General features: G+C 41.6%; 1 pseudogene; it reads left to right on the plus strand.

Moving 5' to 3' along the window:
- Positions 1-11,079: 11,079 nt before the first annotated feature.
- Positions 11,080-11,194, plus strand: LOC115071726 (annotated as a pseudogene).
- The last annotated feature ends 1,986 nt before the right edge of the window (positions 11,195-13,180 follow it).

Here is a 13,180-nt window from a genome sequence, read left to right on the forward strand (position 1 = left end):
TGAATAAGATTGTTTGGGATGTTCTGTATGAAATACACACAAAAAATCAATCAATAAAAAATGAGTTATATTTGAGGAAGAAGCTTCATGTTAATTAGTAGATGTGAAAAACATTACCATCGAAACCTACCTGATGAATTTATATCCATGCTTCTGGGCTCCACCAGTGCCATCTGTGAGTCGAAAGCTCAGCACACCTGTCACTTTCCCTGATGGATGCTCCTTACCCAAAGGTATGAGCTTCCCAGACCCATTCACCTAAGTACTCAGCAGGAGGAAGAGAGAATGGGAATTCCATGTTGATTCAGCATTTCTGAACTTTACTGAGTCTTATTACTTATCAGAAAATTGGATTATTGCTTTGATGTTGGTATGAGGTTATAAAGTCTTGAGATTTTCTTCAGCAAAGTCCCAAGAAATAAATGCCAGTCTCTACTTAAATGTCATCTCCAGATATTAGGCCTGGAAATCCCATTACTTAAAATATTAAATGTTGAAAAATAATCAAACAGGTCCTAGAAAGATATGGCTCTCTTCTTGGGTGGAGGCAAGCAAAAGAGTTCTGGGAATTCCATGCCATCAATGAAATGTGACCTAGTTTGTCAAGAATCCTTGTATTGATGAAAAGTAGTAACTGATGATAAGTTTTAGGTTCCCTGCCATGGTAAGAAAATACACATTAGCTAACTATCCATTGGGTACAACCCAGCTGTGTCACATCCTAGCTCTGTCACATTCAAGATATTATCTCAGCTCTGTCACACTTAAGATAGTCAGCTTCTTAAGACTCCAGTAGTTCATCTGAAAAATGGGTGTAAAGCAATGGCTTTCTTGTGAGGTTGTGTTGTGAGTTAATATATTCTACAATGGTTGATGGAAGACAACTGATGATTGTGAGTTGTCATTTCACTTACTATAAACAGTGTGCCTCTTATACTTAAGTGCTGTCCCTGCCAGGCTAACGGTTTTTTAATAGCCCTTGCTAAGCACCCCTCCCTCCATATACACGCTCCTTGTGATAGGATCATTCTGCTAAAAGTGGCAATTTCTGACAAATAGGCCATTTGTGCATGCATGTCCTCTACTGGCTAAAGGTGGAGCCCTACCTTGTTGGCATAATTACTATTTATTGCGTATCCTTTCTGTCTCAAATGTGTCACAGTCACGCTCTCCTCGTATGCCCTTCACCATAACCCAAATGTATGGTCAAACCCAGAGGTATGTGGGACCTGGAAACTGAAGAGGGAAAGAGAAGATCTCTTGGGACCAATTCCTCCTCAATTCCCAAATCAAGATGTTCTGATCCCTTGTACGTTGAAGCAGATGCTTGACTCCCATTGATCCTGGCCCTTGTCTTTGCCCTGCAGGTGTTTGACCCTTCTCAGTTTGCACCAGATCTGCCCGACATAGCCATGCTTTCCTTTCTGTCTCAGGAGGTCAAGGTGATACTTCTGCATGTGGAAATGAGTGTGAGAAAAGTGGAGTCTCTGGCATGTTTGTGAATTTGTGATCCCCTTGCTCTCTATGTGGTCCATTTGGGTTTAATTTACTTGGTATTTGTGGGAAGAACTTACCACAGGTGTGTTTCTGCAGCCAAACGATAGGTGGCATGTTAATACACAGTACAGAGATTTTAACTCGCTGCTCTTCCTAGTATCCACTTAAAAATCAATGATGGGCTAGGTAGATGGTTCAGTGAATAAAGTGCTTGCTGTACAAGCATGAAGACCTGAGTTTGGATTCCCAGAACTCATATAAAAGTCAGATGTGGTACACACATCTGTACTCTAGTACTAGGTAGGTAGACACAAATAGATTCTTTTTTTAAAATAAATAACTTATTGCAAATTTCATACATGCATATAAGGTGTTTTGATCAGATCCATGCCCACTCCCTCACCTCTAACTACCCCCATATCTCCCCATCACCTTTTTGTAATAACTTCATGTACTCTTTATTTTTATGGGGCTTTTGGCTACTCTAACATCCTCCCCCCCTTGAAGAGGTAACCCTAAAATCTTTTAAGGATTAGATACAAGCTCCCACGTACTTTCAACATTTTTGGCCTTTGGTACAGAGTATGTTGCTAAAGGCCCAAGGACATTGTGAGCTTTAGCCAAGAAACTGGCTACTTTTCTTTGTGGTCTTTTTACCCTAACTGCCTAGCCAATTCTTACCTCCTATTCTTATCATACCATCCTCTGAAGAGGTTACCCAAATTGCCAATAGGGAATCAGGATTCAGACTGCTCTGGCTTCTTCCATGCTAAACAGGGACGCAAGGTGAAGCAATTGGAGTACCCTTCAATGGGTCTATCTAAAGACTCCCAAATTGCATAACTCTTATCTCTAGGGGGAAAAGAAAGTCTTTGAATTGTGAATAAGAGATGTGAAGGAGAAGTAAGGGCAAGAGTAATTAGCATTTCAAGTTCTAGCTAGAGAACTAGAAAAAAGTCAGAACAGGGCAATTTTCGTTCATATGAGTCCATTGTTTCTTGACAAGGGCTTTCAAAAGCATCCCTCTATTGGGTTCCTCCTCATTTTTCTTTTGTCTGCCAAATCTGGACTCTGGAGTGATGGATTCAGAATTTTTTCAGGTATTTTATTGCTCTTGGAGTGGTTAGGATCAGTGTCAGTTCCCTCTCAAAGGTTTCTAGATAGGGGAAGAAAACAAATTTATCCATCATTTTAGAAAAACAACTGGTTGTTTCCCTTAGCTACAGGTGGGCACTACAGTATTGGAGACCAAGATTTGAAGTTTTACATCTGAACAGCACTTTCTGGTAGGAACAAAATCATCAATGAGAAATAATTGTCTAAATAAGTTTTTATATGAACTTAAGCCTAATGTCTGGGAAGCGTAATCCCTTGAACTCTTAAAGAAATATACTGATGCCTTTACTCTTTGGCTATACTTCCCTTTTGGGTGTTTAAGACCGTACAGTTGGTCCAAATAAATCAATTTATTTTTATACTTAAGGTCATTTGAGGATCTGTCCCTCAGGGATTACATGGGCTTGGGAGGAGCTCCTAGCTCCTTTCTTTTACCAGTTCTATCTATGTGAAGATAAGTCAAAGGTCCTGCTCGACCATGTCTGGCTTCACTTGGAAGCATGAATGAAATGTTTCCTCTGAGTTGACCCTAGTCTTTGTAGACTGGACACTGGTTCAAGTCCATCTCGTGGGGTCTCCATGTCCTCCTGAACAAGAGGACAGGTGACTCACCACAGTTACAGGACATTTTGAGAGATGTTCCATAGTCCCCTGGAACTTAGTTGACTTTGGAGGACCAGGGGCAAAAACTGTCCTTTAAATCCCTCTGACCACATTAGTATATGCCTCAAACTATGGCTGTTAAACATCCAATAAGGTTAGTTCCACCAGTCTGGTACTTTTAATTACCATGTGCCATATAGATAAGGCTTGGGTAAAAAAGCAAATATTTTTAGATAAACCTTGACTAGATATATATTTTGTTCCTTAAACTAGTTGACCAAACTGTGACCACAGAAATTTTAAGATTGTGTATATATTATTTTTGTCTCATCCTTTATCATAACAAACCTAAACAGAACTTCATCATTGCTTAGGCTTTCTCTTTTTCTCTATTTTGGAAAATATCTCCATTTCCAATATCCTTTTAACATCTTTTACATTCCCATTTTCTTTTTTAAAAAAAATAATTATGAGACATAATAGCATTAACAAATAAAGTTTTGTCTGCTGTGAGACTTCTTTTTCTGGGGATGCTAAGCAATGCTATTCCCTTTTAATGTTCTAGTGTCAAACCAATGTTTGATTAAAGTTTTACTGGGGAACAAATGAATTTATTGAGCTTACTTGTCAGATAACTGAGGGGTTGGTGAGGTGTATGTATGACCTGAGGGTATGCACACTGGAAAGCCTTAACCCACGTTGGGTCATGCCTCCTCTTCCCAGCCTTCCCCAGATTGTATGCTTTAGCTCTCCCCAAATCCAGGAGGCCATGTGTGATTATGGTCAAATTACATTCAGTTAGCTGGGAAGAGTGGTTGGATACTCCAGCGAGGCTCCAATGACCCTGCTTGGCTCTCCTTTAATGATCGAGCACAACCGTCAGCAAGCCCAATTGTGACCACGTTTAGTGATCAGGCTCAGCTGAATTCGTGATGATGGTAGTTATTTTGTGCAGAAAGGACTGCTGTATACCATCATCTTACTAAAAGGACCACCACGTGGAGGCAGGATCCGGGGCCTCTCAGGCAGTCCCCTGCATTCTCAGGCCCTCTGCCTGAGGGAGGCCAGAGGGAGGCCAGAAATCGTCCCTCTCTGGTGGTCCACTCACAAATAGATTCTTGGAGGTCACTGGCCAGCCAGTCTAGCTGAAGTGGTGAACTCAAGGTTAAATGAGGGGCCTTTTCTCAAATAAATAAGGTAGGGGGTGATACAGGAAGATGCGGAAGTTGCCCTGTGGCCTCCACAGGTGTTTGCATAGGTAAGCATACATACACTCACACATACAGTCCACATTCCCCTCTTCCCCGCCCCCGCATACATGTACACAGAGTCTAGGACAAAGATTAGGTCATTTTGGTAATTCCCCAGTGCTTTGAATTTTCATTTTGAAATTATGTCTTTCATGTTGCCGTCAAGCCTGCCTTTAAACTGTCAGGAGTCTTTTTTCATTTTCAAATTGAATTTTTGCAGTTTTCAGATAATATAATTTGATGGTATTTGGATTTCCTCCCCATCCCCACCTCTCCCATTGCCCCCTGTACAATTTAATGTACTCTATTATATATAATAAGCCCTGTGGAATTTAATTTGTGTCTCCAAATGTCCTTCTGTGTGGGTCCATTCACTGGAGCCCAGTTAACCTACCAAGAATCTTGTACTTGAAAGAGACTGTCTCTGCCCCTCCCAGCACCCGGCTGTTGCCTCAGTTTCCTTAGATGGGGCTGGAGCTTCTTACCTGCCTCCTCATATCTATGATTGGATGTTTTTCTGGTTTGAGCTTGCATGGGACTTGTGTATGCTACTACTATTCATATGAATAACTGACCAGCTGTCTGGAAAATTCCATTTCCTTGTGTTCACACACCATCTCCGCTCCTACAACCTTTCCATACCCTCTTCTGGAATGAGTCCTGAGCCTTCGAGGGCAGAAGTTTGATGTAGGTGTCCTATTTGGGGGTAAGCACCGTGTAGCCTCTTGTTCTCTGTATATTGCCCAGTTGTGGGTTTCTGTGTTAATTACAGTTACATAAGGAAACTTCTCTGATGAGAGCTAAGAGATACATTAATCTCTGGGTATAACAATACATCATTAAGAGTCCGTTTAATATGATAACTATTGACTAGGAAACTAGTATTATGTTCTCCACTATGTCCTGTGTATTGTCAGAAGTCTTAATGTTTGCATTTCTCTGACATGTTTTCTGGTTCTGGGCTAAGTAGTTATCTCCCTCAAATCTCAATGTAGCAATTCACTAATTAGACTGTGCAATGAATTGTTGATGCACATATAAAATAACATGTATGTGATATCAGAGTGTAATGTATTATATAACACAATCTATTTTAATGTATTTTAAGTTCCAGAGGATCTTGCTGATCGTTCTGCTAATGTTATGAAAGTTAAAGTATGTTGAATACCAGTGAATGTCATCTCACATTTTTGGCTTCTAGTCCCCCAAATTTTCACTGTATATTAATGTTCATAATCTGTATATAGTTTCCAAGTTGACAAAATTCTGTATGTAGAGAGGGACTGCTGCATAAAACAGTCAGTGTTTACCTAGTCTAATGGTATCAAGAACAATAATGAGAGTATTAAATTATGCCCAAAGAAAATGAACTATAAGTTATGGTGTGTAGCATAGCTGGTATATACAATGACAAACTGACATGAAATAGCCAATGAGTTAGACAAAATGCAAAGGAGCTGCTGTGGAATTCCACAAATTTGGGACTCATCGATGGAATACAAACTGCCAAAACTTCATAAGAATCGGTACAAAGGTTTTTCTAATTCAATAATTCTGTGAATTCCACAATGCTAAATCAACTCTCACAGAACAGAAGGCAGTTTCTAGGACATCCAAGTTCATCTCAGAATTAAGGGACTTCATCTTAGATGTTGCCTAAAACTATGATGCCACCATTTGGAGGGGGGTCAGCAGACTAGCACGTAGCTCAATTCCTAGGTGGAAATATTTATCTTCCTTGCATTTTACTTTTGAAAATTCAACTAAAGCAATTCAAATGCAGCAATACTTTAAAGCTGTTTCTCTTTGCTTTGTTCTCTGATGAGATACAGGATTCTACCACTGGTTCAGTTACAAGACCAGAAATCTGTACAGAAGCAAACTTATATATAACACAGACAGCATTTCTATCTTCATTCTTTCACTCATGTATAACTCATTGGACAGTTGTAGCAAGTTCCCTGCTCATGACTGTGTCTTATAACCTGGACTGTGATGGATTCTTGAATTAAGCACCAAATGGTGCTTTAGGATCAGGAAGAGAGGGAACAATCAATAGATAAGTGAGGGCCAGTTGTTCACTGGCCTGCACCCTGAGAATGTAGAGGCATTGGGGAAGGAAGATATTCTCAGCGACCTCAACATGAGCTGAGGTAGGAAGTGGGAATAGACAGGTAAGACTGGAATAGCAGCTCCCAGAGTGTAATTACAGCTGAGACATTCAATAGCATTTCTGAGTAGAAGTAGAAGGCTGGTGGGCTGAGTTGCTGAGGAGAGGCTGGAGCCTGACCCCTGAGTGGAATGCAGATGGTACAGCGGTGTGAAGATACTTAACCCGTTTCATTCTCTAGGAGCTGCTCTACTTAACTCTAATTCCCATCTCAGGATCATAAACTGTTTTTGGATCTAGATGCTGATCCCTGAGAATGTGACCATCCCATCTCTACTGTTGCTGTGACCAGTCTCCCCTGCTCCCACTGAAGAATCAGTGGTAGAGCGAGTGAATGTACCAATGATTAACATCTTAAGGAGTCACGCAGTTGGACTCTGGGCACCAGAGGGCTGGTAATATTTAAATAGAGATTCTGTGTGTCTCTATGCAGAGAGCAAGACTAGGGTTAGGGTACCCCTGGAAGAGTAAGAGGACATGTTAGGAGAGGAGCACACAAACCAAGATAGGGGGTTGAGGTGGGTATGGAAACTATAAGAAAAGTGTTTCCACTGGGACATGAGGGAGGGCTCTGAATAGCAAGATCTGGACTGAGGCTCAGAGGCCAGTCCTCAGTTCAACAGACGCTTAGACCACTTCTCATTTTACTGTCCCTTTCTGGCCCAGGAACTGCATCAGGAAACAGTTTGCCATGAATGAGCTGAAGGTGGCTGTGGCGCTGACCCTGCTCCTCTTTGAGCTGTTGCCAGATCCCAGCAGGATTCCAATCCCCACCTCACGAATTGTATTAAAGTTCAAGAACGGGATCTACCTGCGTCTCAGAAAGAGCTAATAATCCTGGTGGAGGAAGACAGCTCTAATGGCCCACTGCATGCCATCCTTCTCCTTTTCACATTATCTACTGCTCTTGTCCATGATTCATCTGTAGACATCTTGCCTTGTCTCTGCATCCCTGCCCTTCTCCCCATCTGCCTGCTCTCATGTCTCCTGCCCCCTCAGTTTTCTACCTTCCTCTCTCTAACTGGCCTCCAAGCACCTCCCTGTTTGTCTGTCTCCCCTTTGGCTGCATCTCTGACTGCCCTTCTAGTTCCTGGTCACCTGCCTTGCCTCTGTCTATCTGCCCCTGTCCTCTGCTGCCTGACTGTTTCCATATGAGCTTCTATAGCCCCCTGCTGCTTCCTACTGCTGGTGTCATAAGCTACTACCACTTAGTGACTTCAAGTACAGAAATTTGCTCCCTTATAATTTTGAGACCAGACTTTTAATCTGAGTTTTATTGGAACAGAGACTATTAAATAATTTCAGGGCCATACACCTTAGCACTGTCAAAGTCTTCTCTTTCTTTTTCTATTTTCTAGAGCGGTAGAACTCATTAATATTCAAAATGGTTGGCATCTTCAACTCTGCTTTTTTCTTTATATCGCCTTTATATTAAAAGCACCTTTGTAATTGCATTTTATCTACTTAATAACAAGACATATATATTCTCCAGGCTTAGGACGTGTGTATCTTTAAGAGCTACTGCTCAGCCAGCATAGCATAGTCCTTCCCTAACTGTCATACCAAGTATCTTCTAAATGTGCTGCTTAGCTGTAGTTGTCAAACTGGCACAACTTAGAATCACTAGGAGAGTCTCAATGAGGGATCATCTACATTGGATTTGCCATTGGGCATGGTTGTGGTGAATTGTCTTAATTAGGTTAATTGACATGGGAAGACCTAGCCCACTGTGAGTGGCAGCACATCAGAGGCAGGGGGTCCTGAACTGAGTAAGAATGATAAAAGCAAACAAGCACGCATGCCTTCATTTCTCTCTGCTCTTGACTGTGGATATGACATGACTAGCTGAGCTCCTGTCTTGGCATCCCTGGCATGATGGACTGTAACCTGGAATTGTGAGTTCAAATAAATAGTTGCTCTCCTAAGTTGCTTCACAGCAGCAGAATTGAAGCTACATGGTCTCTGCCCACCTGATTGTCTCTCAGTGAAGCCTTTCTATCTTCTGTCCTTCCTGTAATAAGGTTCCCAATGTCATTTGTGGTATATTCTTTGGGAATAAGATGAAGAAAAAAGAGGGCTGAAGAGGAGATAATTCCCTTCTGAGGAGGGAGAAGGAGGTGATGTCTGGTACTAGGACTCCAGAGCAACATGATGTAGTTTTCACATATGGTAGACAGCTTTGGGTACTTTCTCCCATGTGCCCTGAATCCCTATAATTGCATAGCCTCTGAGGCTCCCATGTAGCCAAGGCTCCTCTCTGTATGTTCAGAGGGACAAGTTCACCTGCCAGGGGGAAGAGATCTGGCTTCCAGCATAGGGCTAACATTGCTCACACAACCCTTCAGAATAGGTCCTGTGTACAGTCCATCTTTGCTAGAGCAGGAAAGCCTTTAGATGTGGTATAGCTTTGGGGCTTCAGGGATCTTCTTTTCACAGCTCAAATAAGACATGAAAATAAAATCATGATCATGTCACCAGTCGCTTGTCAGCTTCTCTGATAACTAATGTGAGGTCTAAGTTCTGATGTTAGGAACTGAGGAGGATCATAGGAGCCCAGGAGGTTGAAGAGAATGCAAGGAGTTGAGGGCAAATAGGACATTATTTACCAGCACATAGGATGCTAGGCAAGAAGATACTGGCCTGGTGCCAGGCACCCAGGCACACCCAGACAGGCACAGGCAGGCACAAGCACACATGCAAATGGGCACACAGGTCTACACAGACTGGTTGGCAAAGGCAAAAGTGAAGGCACAGGGTGAAGGTATATACCCTTGACCTCAAGGCTATATTTATACAGAGTCACACAAAAGTAGCATTTTTCCAGTATTAGGTATATTACAGATTTTAATCACTGCTTACTTTTAGGTTCCCCAGATATCTAGTATCAGGCATCATTAGCTGACCTATCATCCTATCAGATGTCCAGTGTCATTCATATTTTTGTTGATTCATCCTGGATATCTATATCAGAACCATGTTATCTAAGCATAAACTCGCTCTTATGGCCTTCTGTTCCCTACACATAGGGTCCAAAAAGCTTCTCAAGATGCTCACGAGATAGATAACTGTCTGACAAGAGCTGTGAGAAGGACAGGTGGGCTACTGAGTATGGCTAGTGGGAGAGGATGTCCATTCTTTATGCATTTCTTCTTCATAGTATAGTCCCTTAGAAGTCCACTGCCAGATGGATTCTGCTTGTATCACAATCTTCCTGAGTGATATTATTCCTGGTCCTGGGTCTAACTTCCTGTACCCATCTCCCTACCCACTTCAACAAGTTCCCTATGCTAGTATTCTTGATTATGTTAGCCTCATGTAGATCAGACCAGTTCTCTTATTGCTTGTAATCACAGGTTTCCATGTTGCCTCAAAAAAATTTCTAGACCATGGCCCTGGGTGCCTACACAGAACTTCTTGGAGTCCTCTGCTTGAGATGTGAAACTACCTTTGCTTCCCTGGATAGACTTCTATTCCCCAGTAGTGCCTGCATCCAGGGCCTTCCTCCCTTCACCCCAGCTTCCCCAATCATTAGACTAATTAATCCTTGCTGTGAGGAGTAGGGCGGGGCAGACTGGACACTCAGTGCTTGGCCTGTGTTACTCATACAAGGAGAGGCAGTTGGGGCAGTTCCCTGGAATCATGTTTTAGAAAAACTCTTGGTGGCTGTGTTCAGAGAGGATAGGACAAAGGTATCTCACACTCATCATGACTCTAGGCCTCTTTGTGAAAAGAAGCTGAGCCATTTGAAAGGAGGTGCCAATGTATTGATTGCTTATTTTTCTCATTGTTGTGACAGAATATCTGACAGAAAACTGAGTGAGGAGAGGTTTAATTTGGGTCAGATTTAGAGAGTACAGGCCATCATGGTAGGAAAGGCATGGTGGTAGATGGCTTCATCTGTGATGATATGATTACTATGTGTGGTGATATGGCATGGATTTTTTTCATGTCTTAGAAAATCAAGAAGCAGAGAGTTTGGTTAGAGCCAGAAGTGGATATAACCTTCTAGAACCATCCCTCTGAACCACTTCTGCTAACTAGGCCACAGCTGGAAAATTTCCACATCTAATACTACCAGCTGGGGACTACTTTGGGGGACAGTTCACATTTAAACCATAAGAATGTCCAATACCAAACAGGCTCAGAAATATCAATACCAATCCATGAGCTGGGAAATGTAGGCAGGAGAGAGAAAATGAACAGTCACATGCAAAGAATGACTTACCTTACCTATATCATACATGCGAAACAACAAAATGGATCAGAGTTTCAAAAACTGCTTCCTGAAAACTGGAGAATATATATCACATGAGAGTGTATAAGAAGCTTCTATATTCAATAACAGCAAAACAATAACTCCATGAAAAAATAAGAGGTGTCAATAGACAGTTCTCCAGAGAAGAGGTGGGTATGGTCAGTGGAAGCGTATTAAAAGCAGGCTCATGCACTGCATGGTATCTGCACTCAGCAGCTCCCTCCTGCTGAACGGTGTGATAGAAAGTCACTGGTTTTCTTGGCTTCATTGTCTATTGAACCTGGTATTTCTATTCATACAGTACCATATTAAAAAGAAAAGCTCAACATCATTAGTCATTAGAGAAGTACATGAAAAACAACAGCATATAACATGCCACGACAGCCATAACTGTTTAAGGAAAATAATAAATATTGTAAAAATATGGGCAAATTAGAAGCCCTTGTGTATTATAAATTGTAAATTGAAGTTTACTTTGGCATTCAAGGCTGTGATCCCTTCTAAAACTATAAATACAATCAGCATATGGTCCAGCAAGTCACCTCTCAGGTATTTATCAAAAAATTGCAAACTGCAGGGAGTGGAGAGATGGCTCAGCAGTTAAGAGCACTGGCTGCCCTTGCAGAAGACCTGGGTTCAATTCCCAGCATGTATATGGTGGCTAACAACTGTCCATAACTCCAGTTTCAGGGGAATTCGACATCCTCTTCTGGCCTCTGTGGGCATTGTACAACACGGGTATACTTACATACATGCAGGTAATAAACTCATACACATAAAATAAAATAATAATTTTAAAAATTGCAAACTGCTTGTGCTGGATAGCTTTAGTGTTAACTTGACACACCTGGGTTGAGGGCATCTCAACTGGGGAATTTCGTTCATTGGACTGGCCTGTGGCCATGTCCATGGGGTACCTTCTTAATTGTTGAGTGATGTGAGAGGGCCCAGCCCACTGTGGGTGGTGCCACCCCTGGGCAGGTGGGCCTGTGTTGCATAAGGAGGCAGGCTGAGCAGGGGCCAGGGGAGCAAGCCAGTAAGCCTATGGCCTGTGCTCCAGCTCCTGCCTCCAGGTTCCTGCCCTGAGTTCCTACCTTGGGCTCCCAGATGAACTGTGACCAGTGATATGTAAGCTAAATAAACCCTTTCCTCCCCAAGTTGGAATTGGTCAGAATGTTTTGTCACAGCAATGGAGAAACAAAGACACTGCTATTAAAACAAATACTAGTAATCCAATTCATTGATACAGTTTTCACAGTAGAGGTAAGGTGAAACACACCCAAGAGTCTATCAACAGATGGATGGATATAAAAGACATGGTGTATACATACAGTCAAATATCATTGAACTATAAAAAGGAATGGATTGGAATGAATTTTACTACACTGTCTTTATAACATGCATAGAAGTATAATAAGTCAAATGCAAAACAATAGATCTTGTAAGATTCCACTCATCGAGATTAGACTAGTTGTATATATATATATAACCAGAACGTAAAATACAGATTTCTAAGGAGTGGGGAAAAAAGGAACAAGACTTTCTTGCTAAATGGTTAACAGTATTTATGTTTGAGATGGGTAGAGGAAGAAGGATCTGGAATTGAAGACCATCCTCAGCTATATACTAAGTCAGTCTGGGATATCTGAGACCCTGTCTCAAAAACCCTAGTCTCAGCTGGATGTGGTGACACACGCCTTTAATCCCAGCACTCTAGAGGCAGAGGCAAGTGGATCTCTGTAAGATCAAGGCCAGCCTTGTCTACACGGTGAGTTTAAGGCTAGTTGGGGCTACCGGGAGCCCCAACTCACAAAAACCAAAACCAAAATAACAAAACCGCTTTAGAACTGTTAGATGAGATAAAGGAATACAATAAAATTTCTGGATATGAACTACAAAGATCAAGAACTATTTTATACAGAAATAACAAAGTTCCTCAGAAAGAAATAGTGGATGCCCAAATCAATAGGATGCCCAGGTATAAATTTAAGCCAATAAATTGAATGATTTTTATAATATATGTTAACAACAGCATTTAAAGAGATCACAAATTTAAGAGGGATAAGGGGGCATGGAAATAGTTGAAGGAAGAGAGGGAAGGGTGAAAATGATGTAAATATGATACCTATGAAATTCTCAAAAAAACAAGAAAAATTCATTTTTAAAACACTATATAGTATTCAGGGGAAAGATAGCAATTGAGCATCTTTCTGTGTGTTTGACTCCATGAATTAGTCAGGGTAACAAAGGACAGACTTTATTCCAAAGAAATGCAACCAGTCTACCTGG

The sequence above is a fragment of the Nannospalax galili genome, unplaced genomic scaffold (assembly GCF_000622305.1).
Source record: "Nannospalax galili isolate Female #2095 unplaced genomic scaffold, S.galili_v1.0 scaffold681, whole genome shotgun sequence".
Classification (NCBI taxonomy): Eukaryota; Metazoa; Chordata; class Mammalia; order Rodentia; family Spalacidae; genus Nannospalax; species Nannospalax galili.